The 12,409-nt window shown below is 44.4% G+C and overlaps 1 protein-coding gene across 2 annotated transcripts in view; it reads left to right on the plus strand.

Annotated features, from left to right (window-relative positions):
* Positions 1–12,409, plus strand: part of FIGN (fidgetin, microtubule severing factor) — a 132,139-nt gene that overhangs the window by 62,988 nt on the left and 56,742 nt on the right. Inside the window, exon 3 of one of the 2 annotated variants that reach the window (XR_002104538.1) lies at positions 1,431–2,280. The exons of the other annotated variant lie outside the window; for it this stretch is intronic. The gene's annotated coding sequence lies outside the window, so the exon portion shown is untranslated. Of the gene's footprint in view, positions 1–1,430; positions 2,281–12,409 lie in introns of those variants that run through there. 2 annotated transcript variants of the gene reach the window in all.

Below are 12,409 nucleotides of genomic sequence, written 5' to 3' on the forward strand. Positions count from 1 at the left end.
CCTTCCCCTCCACAGACTTACCTTCAGGGTGCTCTTCTTCACACTGCCTGGCTGCATTCCTGGCTATGTGCATGCATGTGCCTTCATACATGCTTGCAGCGTCTGAGGGACCCAATAAGGAGGCATATTTTATTTATTGGTACATTGGCTACACTGGCCAAAAAAAGCTGATAGCCGATGATGTTAATTTGCCTTTTATCAGTGCTCACCTGATGTGGCACCGATTTATTGGTGCACCTCTAAAGATTGGCAATCACAGTTTGCAACTAAACTGAAGTTGAAGTACATGAAGAACACTGTGCAAAAGAGTAAACTTACAAACTGCCAGACTTCTAAACTCTTCCAAAGGAAACTACCTATTCTAACCTGAGCGAATTACTTTTGGCAGTCAGCAGAAAGGTATATGCGTGCTGGATGCAACAACACTGGTGCACTCATGAGAATACCTCTTGGTTGTTGTACATTGTGAAGTGAATGTTTGTTCTACATTTCATTCTGATATAACTGTGCACCCTTTCATATACTTCTCTAAACAGTACTATAGTGAAAAATTGCTTCTTCAGCTCAGGTACCTCAGGAGAAGATAAGTTTAATGCTGCAATCTCTTTGGAAAGCAAGCTTTCTGAAATCTCTCTTTTTTTTTTAAAAAAAATACCTTTCAAAGAATACTTTCTCTCTCTACACATCTGCGGCACTAGTCCAATAAAGAACTCATACTGATTTTTATGTTCCTATAACACTTATGAAATAGGACATGCACAGAATTTTTTGCTTCATCAAAATATAATCACAATAGTAAGGAGCTAAAATATCCAGCAAAAAGAATTTAATAAAAAAATCTTGGTGAGAGAAAATTTGACTTAATTCAATAACACTTAAAGTTCTATTTACTTTAACATTTAGCCAAGATAATACCAGATATTTCCCTTAGTTCTATGTGAAATCACATTATTCCTATATGATTTTGCAACAAAGGTACAGCTGCCAGAAATAGTGCTGATTTACATTACCAGTAGTATTAGCCTCACTGAAGTCACGCATGATACAAGTTATTACAGAATAACTGATTCTTGGAGGTCAGTTTCTTTCCATAGACATCTATATCCCATTTTAATATGGAGAATTCAAGTTCTCCTAAATCAGTTTTATCAAGTTACTAGGATGAGGAGGTCCATGCACTCCTCTCAATTCTTTGTAATTATCTTGACAATATTGTTTCAAATAAGGTATTATTTATCTTCACAAATTAAAAATAAATTAATAAATAACCCACTACAAAGCAAATTGTAACAGTGGGAAAAGTATAAAACCTTCAAAATGTAGAATTTTAATTGAATCATCTAAATGGAGCAACCTGTATAAATAATGTGTGAAGTGTATAGCTGAGGTAGTTCAGTTTGGCTAATTTACTGTTCTGATCACCTTTCTAGGCACAGATGCTTGTGAAGATTATACGCCAAAATGAGAAAGGGTTGGTGTGGCATGAAATACTCCAGGTTACAAGATCTTTCATTGACTCGGTCAAATTGACATTTAAGATGTATACAGTGGTGTGGTGCATAAATGACAAAGAGGAGTCTAGAGGATCTCTCGCTATCATTGGAAAATTAATCATAATACTGGAGAACAAACTGAAGGCCCTCACTTAACATGCAGCAGAGTTAACAACCTTGGTATTCTAGTCCTCTAAATCTTTCTCAAGGAAGGTAGAGTCAACTGCAGACTGCTTGGAAGCAGCAGGAAAAGAGCTGGCTGCTTTTTTTTCTTTTTGCCCTTCCCAAGAGGACACTAAGTTCTTGACAAACTGATTCATTGCAGTTTCTCCTTTTGTGGAAGCCAATGCAGAGAAGAAGGTGATGTTTTTCAGCCTTGTGGTTGTTAGTGAGTCATAAGTTTTATGTTGTTAGCTTTATAAAATATTCTTGTTTTCTTGAATAAAATGCCTTTACATCCAAAGCAGAGGTCCTGGGTTGCCTGTTATCTCTTTTACCCCTTTGCATAGTACACGTTATTCACATTGTAGTATTGTCTACAAATATTCTCAGTTTTTGTTTTTTTCTGCCTGTATATGTGTAGGCATACAGAAAGCAAGTAGAATTTGATACAAGTATCTTGACTCAGCAGTGGCAAGGAAAACTTCCTCTTCTCGAAAATGAAAATGGGAGTGATATCAGAACTGGTGTGCGTTTCTTAAAAAAACCCATGCAGTAGAACAAGCTCTCTCAACTTTTGCCAGACAGTCAAGTAACTTGAAATATATTTTGTGACTTGTTGACTGAAAAGTTTACTTTGGTTTGAAAGAGGATGCAACTAGACTGTTCTCAGTGGTGGCAGATGACAAAACAAGGAACAAAGCCCTCAAGCTGCAGCAAGATAAGTTTAGGTTGGATATTAGGAAGAACTTTCTCACTAGGAGAGTAGTAAAACACTAGAAGAGGTTACTCAGAGAGGTTATGGAATCTCCATCTTTGGTTTTTAAGACCCAGCTAGACAAAATCTTGGCTGGGATGTTCTAGTTGGGGGGGGGCAGGAAGGGGGTGGTCCTGCTTGGCATGGGGTTGGACTAGATGACCTCCTGAGGTCCCTTCCAACCCTAATATTCTATGATTCTATGACTTTTCAAACAAATGTCCATTGTCCAGTAGAAATGTTTTAACCATTTGTAGCAGTTGTAGGAAACTGGAATCTCTCTTACATTTACTTATGATGATTTTCTGATGTGGACTGCTGTCTACTAGGAATTGGACTGAAGATCACTACAATGGTGCAGGCAAATTCTGACCAACTAGATCAGCATTTTCCAGTTGCCTGTAAGATGAAAGAAAGATGGATGATTTCTCTATTAGTTTAGTCAATATAAAGATCAACATTTCTTTTAACATTTAATGAGTTAGAAATAGCCAGGCCTTGTTGTCATTGCTTCTTTCCTGCTATAATTCACTGCAGATAATGTGGTGAATAGCTGAATGGTTGACTACGTCTCATATATCAGTTAAACTATCGCATAATTTTCAGATAACTCCTTTTCAAACGATAGTTTCCTTCCCACTCAGACTTCTGTGAAAATTTCCCTTCCCAAATTTGCACTGTTCTGGGAGTCTAAATTCCTACTTTTAGGTTGTAATCAACTAATGCTTCCTGTATTTATTTTTTTTACACTCCAAGTGTCTGAGTGCATGCTTCTTTAGTCAGGTTTTCTGTTATAAGGTCTCTCTTAGGAAGAAGTGGCAGAAGAGGGTAGAGGTTATTCTACTGTAACTTGCAGGTGCCTTTTTTTCTCAGTTATCATTAGAAGCGCACCAATACATCGATTCATATTGTATCGGCACGTATAAAAGCAAAATTGATGTTATCTGCAATTGTGGGGTGAGGAGGGGGTTGGCTGATGTGGCCAGTAAAATAGCTGATTAAATGCGTGCAGCCCAGAAGCTTGGAGATCAGCATTCAGCTGGTATGTCTGTGGGGAAGAATGGACATGGGGGGGCAGTTTGAGGCATCTGTGGTGTTAGGGGTGGGGGTGGGGCAGGGGCAGGCATGCCCAGCCGAGGCAGGGCACGGGACCGAGCCGTGAGTGGCTCGTCTGGGGGGTGCAGGAAGAAGGAGGCAGCTCCCACTGCTGCCACACCCCAGAAGAGGCACAGAGGGGCACAGTGCACAGTGAATCTTCATGCACGGTGAGGGTGGGCTGCCACTGCAGGCTTGGGCCAGGAGTAGCATTGGGCTCTTCCTGGTGGGGTGGCTGAGTCAGGGCTGCACTCAGGACGGGCAGCAGCAGTGCTATGAGGAGGAGCTATGGAGTGGGCTACAGCCACCCCAAAATTCCCTGTAGACTCCCCCAAACCTTCCCTCCCAGTGCCACCCCCACCCACCCCACATGCAGCCCTGGCCTAGCCCACCTGGCAGGAAGAGCCCAGAACCACTCCTGGCTCCAGCCTACAGTGGCAGCTCACCCTCACCTTGCATAGGTCTGGGAGGCATGTGCCCCTCTGTGCCTCCACTAAGGGTGTGCCAGCAGTGGAAGCCACCCCCCACCACATGAGCCACTCATGGTTCCATCCCATGCCTCAATCCAGATAGTACACCTGTCCCTACCCTTGCCCAACCCCACCCCCACTCCGTCCTTTACCTCAGGGGCCTTGATCTTCTCCTTCCCTCCCCCTGCCCCTTTTCTCCCACAGTTACCAGCCAGATGCTACTCTCCAAGCTGCCAGGATCCATATTGGCAATCAGATCAGTATCGGCTGATATGGCTTATTAATAACTGACCATCAGTATCAGCCCAACAAATCTTTATCGGCACACCTCTGGTTATCATCAAGCCTCTTGTTCACTTTCCTTAGAGGACATTTGTCATGGAACTGTACAGTTGTTTGTGTAAATAAACTTCAACCAGGAAAACAAGAATGGACATTACTCTTAATCGGGCAGGAATTTTTATGTGAAAGTATCTCTTGGGCAAAGACAGATGAGCAACAAAGGAAAGATTAAAAGTATTTTGACTGCCTTGCAACAAAAATCGGAACCTGTGGAAACTAATAAAAAATGACTGACTTTAATTAGAGACCAATAGTTAGCACACCCTTGTCTAAAAATCAAATGCCTATACTGTCCAGCTATGTAAAAGACCAGCAGAAGTGGAAATAAAACCATTGCATTCCTTACAAATATTGTCTTTCTATAGTTCAGAAAACAATGTGGCGTTATGTTCCATCACTTCAGCATTTGATATAATGTAAGGTGACAGCTAAAATGTAAAGGGGATCATGTTTATTTTTAGATCATTATAAAATTATTGTCGTGCACCCAAGCAGATCAAGCTGGTTTTGCTGATACAAAGGTTTGCTGCCTGTCAAGATTACCTTGTGCTATGCATCCCTATATTATGTTTGTCCTTTATCCACATTCTGGTGGCCCCTGGAGGAATACATCTTGTACAGGGGTAAAGCCTACTGGCTGAATGCTGCCATCTTCAGATAGAAGAAGTTTTGGCTTTGTTCAGTTATAAAGGGGAGCAGCTGCTGTACCCTTTCTGTGATTGACTTAAGAGCCAGAGTGCTCAGAGCTCCTGGGCTAGGGACAGACATTACACACAAACCAGTTTAAGTGATCAGAAACTGGTTTAAACCTGTAACATAACAGATTTTCAGTGTACATAAACCAGTTTGAAAATGGCAGAAACTGGTTTAAGATAAACTGGTTGAATGTCATATCAGACAACTTACTTGGCTCAAACCAGCTTATACAATGTCTGTACCCGGCCCTTTAGTGGTTTAAGATAAACCAGACACCCCCTGGCATGCTCTCTGAGCTGCTCCATAGCAGAGTGCCCCCCCCAACTCTGGTCCCTGGCTGGAGCTCTGGCAGAGACTTGCAGGCATAGCAGGGTCTGCCTGGCTTCCCCCTGCCCTAACTCACACCCTCACTGCTTGCTCTCAAGCAAGAATCCCCTTCTCCCTCCCATCTCCCACAGCAGGTACCCCAGCCTCATGGACCCTAGACATGTGGTATGCTAGGTAATGTAGAAGTGTGTCTCCAATTTCACTGGGACAGGCAGACAGAACAGTGACTGCTTAGAGCTTTTTGGAGCTAATCACCAGGTCAGCTGGTAAGCTGTTTAGGAAGAGTTTGAAGTAATAGAGAGAAGCTATTTTGTTTTGCTGATTGAGTGATTAAACACTGTTATCATCCCCCTGCTGGCTTGTTCACCTGTCAGTTTGCTGCAGACAGTATAAAGAAACAGGGACAGGGATTGAAAAGCTCCATATCAACAGATACATGCACTGAACTTCCCCACCGTTGCTAGCAGGGAGCTGGGGTCTGGCAACACACCCGCCCCTTGAGCAGCCAGCAGAGAAAAGCCTGGGATGGTGCAGGCAGACCTCCCTAATCAAATCATCCTGCTGAGGCCTAGCCATACCCCCCTCAGCTCAGCACTATACAAGGGAAGGAAGGACTCTAGTGCCCCCAGCTGCTAGCCTGAGCCACTGCAGGCATGCACTTGAATTTTCTCAATAGAAAGAGAATGTCTGTCCAGTTACAAACTGGTTCAGACTAGCCAGGTTAGATTAACCTGCAAAGACTGAATCAATTCAGGTTCAGGATTTTTGAATGTCTGTCCCTAGCACTGGAGGAAACATACCTCTTGGAATTCCCACAAAAACGGTGAAGTTCCACATTGTTGAGAATCTTGATGGAGACAAAAGTTTCATGTTATGGTTTTATACAAGAGAACTGTAACTATAGCTGATCCAAAGAGTTTGCAAATTACTTCAGAAAAATTCTTGTTCTTTGAGATTCCTGAAATGTTATGCTGTGCTGGGTGAGCACAAAGAAGAGTGGCAGTGTCAATTAGAAAGTCTCTTCTAGCCAGAATTATATAATAATGTTAAGACTTGTACTGCATAAATGTAAGCTTGTATATATGTGTGTGCTTTGCCAAATGCTGTTTTTCATAGCATTTCAATATGCCATGTTGCATTAAATTATGTTATGTTAATTCTGTTGGTATAAATCATATTGTTTTCTGGGCTAATGAGGAAACAAAGAAGCAAGTGCTATTCAGGTGAGAGTATAGGTGAGAACTGAAGATGAGAACACATTTCAGTAAGCTCCCTGATCTCTTACCCCAAGAGTTCTGGATAGTAGACTGAGCAACCACTACTGCATTTAAGCAACTCATGCATGATTTGGGTCATGAATCTTTTAGTAGGAACAGGCTCATATTGCGGTACCAGGAGCCATGCTCCTTACTCTAAAATAACTATTGGTGATGACATCACCCATAGCTGAGAGAGTGAAAAATCCCAAACTGGAGTCTGGTAGGAGCTAATTTTTATCCATTTATAATACTGAAAACAAAATATGTTGTCTTTAAAATGATGTGTGTAGTTTTGCATGCATGTTGTCAGATGTGGTCATTTATATTAACATATACATTCTAGCAGTAAAATACAGTGTCAAGCCAATAATTTAATTACTTAGTATTAAAACTTCTTATCAAACTTCTTTGCACTCTTAAAAACATTTATTTGCCAAACTGATATCCCCTTACTCTTTTTTCTAAAGAGGCAGTACTTAGCAGATTCGTACCCTAGTGATTTTAAACTGTAATGGAATCTCTATGAAAGTACATTGGACAGCAACAGTGATGTGAAATAAATTCATTAAAATCAATGTTATTTCAATGAATACTAATTGAATTATTAATGCTTGGATCAGGTTTTTTCCCTGATTGTGATTATTCAGCTTGTTGGACCTTGTTGGCTGATGTATGTATCCCTATTGATGAACGCTCGTTCTCCATCCTGTATTGTTGGGCATTTTTTTCCTTTCTTGCCTGTACACCAAGGGAATGTATTATGGATTTTGCACAAAATAACAAGTGGTCATTCTTCATAGTAAATGTACTTTTTATGTCTGCTTAGTCTTTTGACTTCGTGAAAGAACAGTGCAGCCTGTGGATCATTTGGCCTGTGCTGAAGTAGACAAAAGTTTCTTTGTTTCGAAGCCAGCAATTATGTACGCTAATTTGTTGTTCTGCCTGAAAGAAACATTGCTATCTAAGTGAAAAAACTATTTTCTGACATGAATTTGGTTTTGTTTGTTTATACTCCACTAGCAACAAGCATTTTAATAGCCAGTTAAAGAAAAGTAATCCCTAATACAATTATTTCTCTTTATATATTTACATGTATTTGTTACTTCTAGTTTACAGAATGTAATAGTATCAAGAACTGGTGTTTCCTAGCGTTTTTTTTTTTCCTCCCAATTGTATGTGTTAAAGTAGAACAGAAAGATGGATTCTTTTGTTTTTTTCCATCTATACTTTTGTAGCACATACATACATACATACATACATACACTCCACATCTAGTGTGTACATAGCTGTTGTAAATACAGTGTAGGTGAAATATGATCTCTGCTCATAGAAATTAACCAACACTGTCCAGAAAGTGCAAAAGAGTGTGAAATTGAAAGTGTGTCCCTGGAGTGGCAACTCACCAATAGGGCCTTGGCAAATGATCAGTCATTTTCTGGATTGCCATACAAAAGCTACAGTTCATATTGCTGGGACCTTTGGGAAAACCCTTACAATATGAGTTGCAGTACGCTATCAAGAAGAAGCTGATACAACAGTTGTAGTGCAGGCATGGTGTACAAAGGCATTTTGCCATGCAATGGATATTGAATAGGATTATAATGGATGTTTCTGTTAAGTAATGTTGCAGAACTTTACTTTGTATTTTTAGTAAATATATTTTGAGCTATAGTCCTACTTTTCTCTGAGCTAGATTTCAGTTTCCAGTTATATCTCAAAAGGAAATCATTTCTTTTCTTCCTCTTAAGTACCTGCTGCTCTGTTATTCAGGTGCTTCTGGGCTTTCTGCCTTCATTCCATATTTAAAAAGTAGACATCACTAGTATTGTTATTAATTATAGTCATTAGTGTTTAAATTGCAATAGCACCTACAGGTACTATCTGACTTTGGGACTCATTGAATTAGGATAAAAATATATCCTGCGGGCTAGACTTGGTCTGCCAACTGATTTGGTCCAGCCCATGAGGGTGGGGGTGGGGTGCTCATTATGCTGGGCAGGCAGAGTGGGTAGAAACTGGGATTTGGAGCTGGAGTTGGACAGTATATGAGGCTCATCTTCTACATGGAGTTTCTGGCCTTTCCAATTCAATATCTAGCTGTATAGTGTAATATTTGCTATTGCACTATCAAGGAAGTCTGTTTTTATTCTGATTCATTTATCTCACTGAAGTAATCAGGGTTCTGCAATCGGAAATGATCACTAGGGCTAAATATAGATGTTCAAAGGGCTGCAGGCTGAAATCACTCTATCTCACTTTACTCAAAGTGCTATAGGAGAGCGCTTTCAACCTGAACAGATGTGTGCTGTTTGGGTGGGAGGGCAGGGCTCAATGCCTGCCTGCAGTGGCCAAGTGCAGCAGTTGGAGAGGTGTTCCTTATAGGTCTCCTAGGAGGCTGCCAGAGCAACTTCTCCCAGCCCCATCTTCCCCACCAGCTGGGGAATGTCAGCAGCAGCTGAAGGGGAACAGAGGGAAGGAAGCCTTCATGTCACTTGGACACCACCTTCCCTTCCAAACCACAGCCAGCAAACTTCATGGTGAGGGGGGGCTCCCTTCAACCAGCTGCAGACAGCAGGGGCAGTGCAAGTTTCTTGCAGTGCTTTTTGCTGTGCTGGGAGTCTGGCAGCGTGAGAAAGTGCTGGGCTGGGCTGCTCCTCCTGCAGCTGCTGGCTGCTGCTGTCGAGACTTGGGTGGAGGAAAGGGAGACCCACCCTGCTATGTGGACCTGGCCCAGCCCTCCCCACAAAGACCCAAGCTGTGAGGGGCCCCTCATGACAGGGAGGCCTCCCTTTCTCCTACCCAAGCCTCTTGACAGCGGCTGCAGCAGAGCTGCTTGGCCCTGTGTTTCACTATGCCAGGCACTGGGGCTGGGGGTGGGGAAGGGAAGGGAGCCCCATTCTGTGTGGACTTGGGCTGACCAGCTCTGACTTCTGAGCCAGCAAGCAGGGGGACTGTAATCCCTCACAGCAGTGGGTTCCAGTCTTCCCCAGCCACAGTTCCCAGCATGGTGAAAAGCTGAAGAATCCTTGCCCTACAGCTTCTGGCTGTGGCTGCCAGGTCTCTTGGATGGCGGGGAGGGGGTGGTGTGACTAGTGCTCCCCTGCCATAAGATTTGGCCCCCTGCGTAGCCCAAGCCAGCAAACTGGGGGGGAGGCTTGCAGTAGGGGGCTCCCCTTCCTCCCTCTTCCACCCCTCCCCCACTGTCAGCCACTACTGACAGTCACCAGCTGGCAAGGGAGGGAGGCAAGACTGGGGAGAGGGGCCACTCTGGCAGTGGATGCTTGGAGACTTCATCCATTACAGCACACCCTGGTCAAGCTGCAGCCCTCCACAGGGACAGGGCTGCTGTGGAGACTGAAACCCTCCTTTCCCCACCCCTCCCCCAGCCAGGCTGCACATAGAGCTGGGATCAGGAGCTGTCACTGACTTGGGTCAGTGACAGCCAATGGGGCACAGTCATCCCAGCCACTCAGGTAGAGGAAATCAGCTTTGCCTGAGGCTAGAGCAGCCCTGCACAAAACTACCTGGAATGATGATCATGCTCCAAGTTAACCCTGCATGAGATCTGGCACAGACATTTGATAACACAGGCTTGTCCAACATAAGGCCCACGAGCCACCATGTGGCCCACAAAGGCATTTTCTGTGGCCCACGGTGCTGTAATGGGAAACTAAAGTGAACACGGTTTACTTTTGTTCCTGCCCCTTGTCCCTCCCCCAGCCCCTCAGCAGCTTTCTGATGGCTGCTGAAGGGCTGGGGAAAGGACAAGTTTCCCACATGCACCATGCATCAACTTGACGTTGCCGATGTAGTGTGTGTGGGCAGCAGAGTGCAGACCCAGTCCCCAGCACCACCTAGGGAAGCCACCGCTTCTCAGCCTGAGCAACTCGCTGCTCCCCGCCCGCAGGTGAGAGACAGCCCAGCTTGGCTGCCCGGCCCTGGGTTGCTGGCAGAGGTGGAGCAGTGCGGGCAGGTGCCGCCTCCTGCCAGGCTGTCAGCATTGGCTGCTCCACATGGGGCAGCCCCGGGCTCAGGTGGAGCCTGTGCTCACTGCGCCCCGAGGTGCCGCCCAGCCCCGGCCCCAGCTCCCTCCAGTCCAGCGTGGCGATGCAGACCCACAGAGGAGGTGTGGTGGCTGGGCTCACCCTCATCATCTGTCTCTGCTGCTTCCTGCCTGGCCGGGGCGCTGCAGGTAGGGCAGGGCCGGGGGGGACAGGGTAGGAAGACGGTGCCTCCCCTGGGGCCGGGCCGGGGTGTATGTGTGTGTGTGTGTGGGGGGGGGGTCCGTGCCTTTCATAGGGCAGGGAGGCTCAGGGCAAGGGTTGTGCCCTGTGTTGCTCTGCTCTGCCTCAAATAATTGCCTACCCTGGTCTCAGTGGTCAGTGGTTCTCAACCTTTCTTGTACCAGGACCCAATTTGTAACCATAGATGATCAGTCATGACCCAGTGTCCCTCACTGCTCCTACCCCCAGACTCTAGTGCCCCAGTGTCTGGTGCATGGGGGGGCCCTAAGTAGCCCCTTGCAGGCTGGAACTCTGCCAGCCCACAAGAGAAAAGCCACAGTTATATGTTTTTTTCCTTTTAAAGGAGAACCCATTTTTAAAGTTTGCTCATGACCCTTTCATATATTTTTGAGACCTACTTTTGGGTCGCGACCCATGTTTTGAGAAACACTGGCCTAGATCATGCCCGACCAGTGCTGTCCAACATCTTTTTTTAACACCTCTGATGATGGAGAGTCCATAGCTTCCCTAGGCAGTCTGTTCCACTCCCTCGCTGTTCTAATCTCTGTGAACAGAGGGCTGGTATTGGAAATACAGCGAGGTTTTCAGGCTCTGTTCTGTGCTTTGTCAGTTAACACATGGACAAAAAGAAAAGGGGAAGAGGTTTTCTCTTTAATTTCTACCTCCTCCCATTGGCAAGAAGCTGTTGGAAATTTCTTCTCAAGGTCTTGTTTGACTGGTGGCAGGATGCCTGCTGCCTCATGGGGTCCAGGTCAGGTACCGTTTTTGTTTTTATTTTGGATTTTAAACCACATTTCCAGACCCATTTCATTGTCACTTCCTGCAACTTCATTGGTGTCAAAGGTCATGTGACATCACTTCCTGATGTGATACCCCTTCCTGTGAGGTCTTTGAATATGGCTCACCAGCCCAATGGGTGATAAAAAGTTCACGATCCAGTCCCACATTCAAAAAGGCTGGACACCCTTGCTCTAACAGAAAGCACTTTAGGTTAGTACACACCCATCCAGGATTAATTTAGAGTGGGATTCACCATTTTTTAAAGCACTTTATATGCCATGAATGTCAGTTTTCTTACAGCTGTTGTGCGCTTTCTGTGTGCTTAAAGCACACTGAGTGTAAAGTCTGTACCTAGCCTAAAGGCCTCAGGTAATGTTATTCAATTTATTTCTGCCTTGCATGGGGATCCAAAAATAGGAGTGGGGGCAAGGCCTCTAAATCCAGTATTTTTGAGGGATAGAGTGTGGAAATGGTTCACTGAAGAGAGACCCTTTTACAGCAGTTAGAACTGAATCCACCAGACCCATCTCTTCTTGTGCAGAGAAGCTCTAAAATTTCTGCAGGAACTTGCATGTGCCATCAGGGGAAGCCAGAAATCAGCTTTTTGTGAAAGAGGAGAATTTCCATCTACTTCCAAAGCAAACAATGAGGACAAAAGGCCTATCACATATGACCTGAGAAAATAAAGTGTGTCCAGTTGAAAATTGCAGGTAAGGAAACACCCTTTGCCTTTTAACAAAGGGTATTAAGAGGGTGCCTACTGCAGTTTGCAAAGAGAAATAAACTG

This window comes from Crocodylus porosus, unplaced genomic scaffold (assembly GCF_001723895.1).
Source record: "Crocodylus porosus isolate Cpor-Errol unplaced genomic scaffold, CroPor_comp1, whole genome shotgun sequence".
NCBI classification, from domain to species: Eukaryota; Metazoa; Chordata; order Crocodylia; family Crocodylidae; genus Crocodylus; species Crocodylus porosus.